Source organism: Zingiber officinale, chromosome 3A (genome assembly GCF_018446385.1).
Source record: "Zingiber officinale cultivar Zhangliang chromosome 3A, Zo_v1.1, whole genome shotgun sequence".
In the NCBI taxonomy this organism is placed as follows: Eukaryota; Viridiplantae; Streptophyta; class Magnoliopsida; order Zingiberales; family Zingiberaceae; genus Zingiber; species Zingiber officinale.
The window spans coordinates 126,729,725-126,736,241 of record NC_055990.1 but is presented as its reverse complement, the minus strand read 5'-3'; the positions used below and the strand labels follow the sequence as shown (position 1 = coordinate 126,736,241).

The 6,517-nt window shown below is 38.1% G+C and overlaps 1 long non-coding RNA gene across 1 annotated transcript; it reads right to left on the bottom strand.

Annotated features, from left to right (window-relative positions):
* Window positions 1-1,063: 1,063 nt before the first annotated feature.
* LOC122052394 lies at window positions 1,064-3,976 on the bottom strand. The gene is made up of 3 exons (XR_006131997.1): window positions 3,640-3,976; window positions 2,839-3,521; window positions 1,064-2,441 (listed from the first exon to the last, which is right to left on the bottom strand). It is a non-coding gene; the product is annotated as an uncharacterized LOC122052394 (long non-coding RNA).
* Window positions 3,977-6,517: the final 2,541 nt, after the last annotated feature.

The following is a 6,517-nucleotide window of genomic DNA, read 5'->3' as shown; positions in this document are numbered from 1 at the left end:
TTCCACCATCAAGATTTCTTACTTAATGGTGCATATCCCTTTGACTCACCGAGTATACTCTTAGTTACTATTTTCAACTTTGATAACATCTTATCCCATGTTGTATTAGAGTCATCATATATTTCACCTAATGCTTGTACTTCTACCTTCTCCTTAAATATATTTTTCTTCACATCCTCTAACTTCCACCACTTAATTTTAAGAATCGTATATATTTTCTTTCTATTGATACTATGTTTGAGGTGTATATCCAACACTATTAACCTATGTTGGGTAGTTAAGTTTTCTTTAGTGATGACTTTGCAATCTTTACAAATCTTTCTATCCTTCTTCCTAACCATAAGAAAGTCAATTTACCATTTATCATTCCCATTTTTGAATGTGACTAAGTGCTCTTCTCTTTTTTTTTTAAAAAAAAATATTAGCTAATATAAGATCATATGTTATCACAAAATCTAATATAGTTTTTCCTTCCTCATTTCTAGTTTTAAACCCATAACTTCCATGTACCCTCTCATATTCCTCATTTTTCACTCCAATATGCCTATTTAGATCACCTCCTATTAAAATAATTTCATTTGGTAGAATATTTTATAATATTTCATCTAAATCATCCCAAAACCTGGATTTGGTAGCTTCATCTAATCCTATATGTGGTGCATATACGCTAATTATGTTAATAGTTTCTTTTCGCCACTATTATCTTAAGGGTTATAATTTTATCCCCTTTTCTAATTACTCCTACAACTTCATCTTTTAACAAACTATCTATAATAATACCTACTCCATTTCTTGCTTTACTCTTTCTAGTGTACTATAACTTAAAACCCGAGTTCTCTATTATCTTTGCCTTCTCGCCTATCCATTTTGTCTCTTGTACACACAAAATACTAATTATTCTCCTAATCGTTATATCTACTATCTCCATTTATTTACCAGTGAGAGTTCCTATATTCCATGTTCCAAATCTTAGATTATTAATTTTCTTATCATATTTATTCTTATTCAACCTATGGTGTGAAAACTTTTGCCTATTTAACACTACACCCAAGTTCTCATGGAGATGTAGTAGTCTTTGCTGAGACGTTACAGTCGGACCATGTAACGTGAACTCTTGCATATTTAACACTACACTCGAGTTCTGGTATGTAGCGGTCCTTGCCAAGACGTTATCGTCGAACCTAGCAATGTGTTCCTTCCGGGGAACAACCTAGCATTAGAATAATAGTTTAATAGATCAATTTATTGAATATTTGTCATATTTTTAACGCTGGTTAGTAACCTAACGCAACCCTCCTCCTTTATCCAAACTTGGGACAAGATAAATGAAACATTAGAGGCTAACATGCAAACCTAGAGAGAATGCCACACAAGTGTCCAAGAAATGAAACATTAGAGGCTAGAAATTGGAAGAGTATCAACAAGATCCATGAATACCTGAAACATACAATTCCCACAGTGAAGGGTCTATATCAAATTTTGTTTCTAATACATATGTAGCTGAAAATAAGTAAAATAACTTAATATAGCAAGAAAGGCATATACCATTTAGTAGGAACATTGAAGAGTCTAAAAACACTAAAAAATGACAATGAAGTCAACTTAAAAAAAATTATCATTAGCAGCATGAATTATCAGGTTATTTAGGAGTTTAGCTACCCTCAAAGAAACTGATAGAAGAAAAATAGGAATATTCAGTATATCAATGAACCATATACACAAGCAATATAGTTCAGCTAACATTCTAGTTGAATGCCACTCAAACTAGTTTCTATGATAATCGTTGCATATAGGATCCTAGAGAAACCAATGGCTTTTTTAGTCACTAGGAATGGAAAAGCATGAAAGGGATTGTTTGCCACTAGTAAGGCAATTATTAGATGAAATATAGAATTGGTAGTTGCAAGCAGGAGCATCAAATATAGAAGTCAAATAGAGCCCATTATTCTTTCCAATTCAGTGCCCAAGGCTACCAAAGCTAACATATTGAATAGAACATGGAGCAAAGACCATGAAAAAGAACAGATGTATACATCCTCTAAACTGCAAGATATATAAGTAAAAATGTTAGGGATTTAAGAGCTAAAATGAAATTTATATTTTATGAAAACAACTTAACTAGTAAGATGACAGGCCATTGATAAAGTTGGAGCAAAAATACAATATTTCAAAGTACTAGTGACATATCCTTAGTGTTTAGACGTTATCTAGTAGATATTAAATTATAGCAATGTATCTTTAGCAGATGTAAGAATCTTAGAGTAAGTCATTATATTATCTTTTATGCAGTGTATTTCTATAGGTGAGAAGCATATCTGACTAAAGGAGTCATAACCAACCAACAAGTAGACCAGATAAATAATTCCACAAGTGAATATGATGCCAGAAGTAATAAACGGAACACTGGACCACAACTGATGTAGCCTGGTTGGCAATCCTGCCTACAAGCCATAAAAAAATGACAATTAGGAGTTAAAGGGAACCCACTAGTGGCATTATTTAACACAATGACCAAATAGAGGATGTAGTAATATTTGCATAGCATGTTCATAGCCAATGATACCCAAAACAAAAAGAAACTAATGCGGCAAGATGAACAATGATGCTATTTAATTTGATGTTAAATGAAGCAATATGCAGTGCTAGGTAACTGGTACTATCAAGTATCAAATAGGAAAACCTAAATGGTTTTTACCTTGAATAAAGAATTTCAGTCAACATCTTGTTAATAAAAAAAAATAAGTTGCAAAAATGTACCATTCTAAAAGTATGACGGTCCTCCAAATGCAGTTTCTACAAGGTAAGAAGACAATTGAAGATTGCCTAATTCCACCATACCTATCTTGGCAACACCTTCCACCAAAAGAGATGAGAAGCAAACATTGCAAAATGAGCCAAAGCCTTCATTGGCAAGCATGTTCTTCGCCACTATGGCAACTATGCACAAACTAATGACAACTATACAAACCACATAATCAGTGAGAAATGAAAAACAATGCAAGTATGAAACTAACCCTAATAAATGAAAGACAATGCAATTAATAAAATCTAACCTAACTAAACAACACTTGAAAGAGAATTAAAAGAAACATAAAATAAAGCATTAACGAAACTTACACTAATGTAATCTAATTGCATCCAAATAAAATCAAGAACTTAAAGCAATTGAAAGAGACAAGACAAGGAATAAACTAACCTAATAGCAACAAAAGAAACACAAGTCATTGGGGAAATTCATCGAACACTTAACATGCATGAATCAAAGTAAACTAAGTACGTGCAATCTTAACATGGGGAATTAATACTTCACTACAATTCAACTCAAACACAATTCAATAATCAACATGAATAAACAACCCAGCACAAAAAAGATAACCCAAAAACACATCACCCAAACTCGCGGATGAAAGAAGCTTCTCCCTGATCATCGGATGGAATGAGCAAATGTGGATGGAAATCGGATGAAGAACCCAAAGAGAAGAGGGCTGTTGGAGAAGGACAAACTCTCCTCCTTTTCTAACCTGAAGAAGAGGGGAGTGTGAAACTTTGAAGGTAGTGACGGGGCTACCCTATTCTCTTCTAACCCGAAGAGGAGAGTGGAGAGGTGTATGGAACCACCGGTGTGGAAGAAGGAATTACCAGAAGTGACAGAAGCTGTCCTCCCCTCTTCTAACCGGAAGAGGAGAGGGAAGAGGGCTGTTGGATGACGATGAAGGGTTGTGAATGGTCAAAAGAAGCTCCTCTTCTAACCCGAAGAGGAGACCCCTTGCTCTCTTCCCTTCTAACCTGGGAGGAGGTGGATGAAAATGAAGAAGTCAACAGCATCCGCGTGTGAGGAGTGGAGGAGAGGCTGTGGTTGGCAAGGGAAGGTGGTGAAGAGGAAGGGTTGGTCAGCGGCGGTGATAAAGGAGGTGGAGGCCACCGGCTGGCGAATGGAGAATCGAAAGCGATAGAGAGGAGGTGAATAGAGTTTGTGGCTTTCACTTTTCTTTTCGGAAAACTCAAAGTAAAATGGAGCGAAAATAATAAACAAACAACACACGAACTCTAAAATTTATTTGGTTCGGAGCCTAGGACGACTTTTACTCCAAGGCCTACGCTCGTTGAGCGTTTACTTTGAACAATCACTATAAGCATGAAAATATTACAGTTTGAAATATAATTAAAGTAGTAATAAAGTATATACCAACAGCAGAAAATAATAAGTTTGAAGCTCCTAGTCGTCGAGGTCTTGCTATAGCTTTTCTGGATCATCTTTTGAGCAGCACAGAGAAGAAGATAGATTGTGATTTCATTATTGTTCCTTGCTGCTGCTCGAAGATGCCTTATAAGGTCTGTTGAGGGCGCCTTCAACACCATGGAGGGCGCCCTCAACCGCACCGAATCCGCAGTGTGGATGAGCTCTGACCACTTCGTAGCTTATCCTCCTGAGGGTGCCTCCAATCGCATGGAGGGTGCCCTCTACCTGCGTCCAGGGCGCCCTTTGCTTAGCGTCCAAGACACCCTCAAGTTCCATGAGGGCTCCCTCTACCTTACTGCACGGAGGTCATCAACCAGTGACCTGAGGCGCCTCCAAGCTCCATGAAGGGCGCCTCAGGACTGTTCATCCGAGGCTTTTGCTGCTTTTTCATCCCCTGCAAGATGGATTAGTCCAACATACAAAACACATCTTGCAAGACAGAGTTTAGCACAATAAAATAAGTTAAACATAATAATTTTAAAGTCACTAGATTGTCCGATTCTGACTTCAGATTCTCGACAAGAAACCCTAGGTCGAACCGACACCTACTATTCCCTCACCGGGGAACGCGTCCTCACCTACTCCACTCAAGAGAGTTTACTTGTTGCCAATTGATCCTCCAGACCAACTGGACTTTTGCTCAGTGCCCGATGCTCCAAGACTTTCCACTGGGCGTCTGCTCAATGACCCGCACAGTCTTTCATCTGGTTCGTGACACTAGTATTTTCCACCAAGAGTCCTCGACTCTAGGACTTTTGCCCGAAACCCTCAACCCGCCAAGACTTCTCGCTTAGGGTTACAACCCCTATGACCTAGAGTTACCTCCCCCTAGGGTTTTCCACCTGCCTAACCGCAGCTTGGACTTTTGCCTAAGTACATTTAGGACTTTCCTGCAAGCTCATTCAAACATGTTAGATAACAAATAACCTTAACTTTGAACCCTTTGCTATTATCAAAACTTAGGTTCGATCATTGGATGCTTCCTGCACAAGTAGAAGAAGGTGGGCGTGCTCAGGGTGGAGGCGTGAGCATTAATCAACAACTAGGAGATCCCCTTTCTTAGGGGGGTGGATCTTCTGGACCCAAAATTTTTGGCCCCCTGGACCACATATCTCATATAAAACTCTCCCTCATGTGCAAAGCGCGTGCATGCGCCAACGCGCAAAAAAACCCTAGCCTCTTGATTTCCAACTCCAACGTTGCCTCCCTCTAGCGCCGCCTCCCTCCCACTGCCTCCCTCGTCGCCTGCGGCATCCCTCTAGCGCTGTCTCCCTCCCGCGACCTCCCTCCAGCATTGCCGACCTCCAGCACCACCTCCCTCCAGCATCGGGGACTTCCTGCAACCTCCCTCGACCTCCCGTCCTCCACCTCCAGCGGCCTCTAGCGACCTTGAATTCCCTCTCTCCGGTGACCTAGAAGGATTCTAGCGGCCTCCATCTTTGGCACCGTGTGGAACAAATCAAGAACCTTTTCGATTGTTGCTTCTGTCATTTCGCCAGTGTAATTAGATAATCATTGTTGAAAAACTTCTCATTTTTTTGTGCTATTGATCTTTCTCAGAAAGCTAATCCTTTGAACTATAGTTTATTGTTGCAATTTCGATTCCCTTTTTCATTCAACCTCTTAGTTTATATTTCCTTCTGGTCATATTAGATAATTTCATCTTTTATTATGGCAATGATCTTTCTCAGAAAGCATATCCTTTAAACTATAGTTGATTTGGTTAAAGATATTACAGTTCATGTTAGATGATTTAATCTTTGTCTGCCTATCAGTCAGTTGCAAACCTGAAATTACTTGGAACATTATTTAGTAGCACAACGACAATTCTAATTTACCTAAATTTTTTATAATTAAAATTTGATTTTGTATATACAATTTGAGTATTGTTACTTAAAACAATTTGTGTATTTCTTACTTTCTTTCAACAAGATTAAGGTGTCTTCAATGCCACTAATAGCAAGGGGTTTTCAAGTTATTGTCCAAAATTGACAATTGGCTTGCCTAGTAGTACTGCTACTTGATTTTCACAAGTATAATTGTTATATTTACTAGTGATTTTGAACTTTGACGGCCAGTTCCCAAGCTTAGAGATGTGCTTCAATACCTTTTCTTTGATATTATATATAGTTTTCTTTCTTGACAGCCCATGATGGACATACAGAAATTGTACATAAATTTAATTCGTTATTTTTTTCAGTCGGATTAAAGTAATTATCATGGAGGGTGAATCTACGAGTTGTCATCATTTGAATTTTGAAGAAAATGAAGCTAATT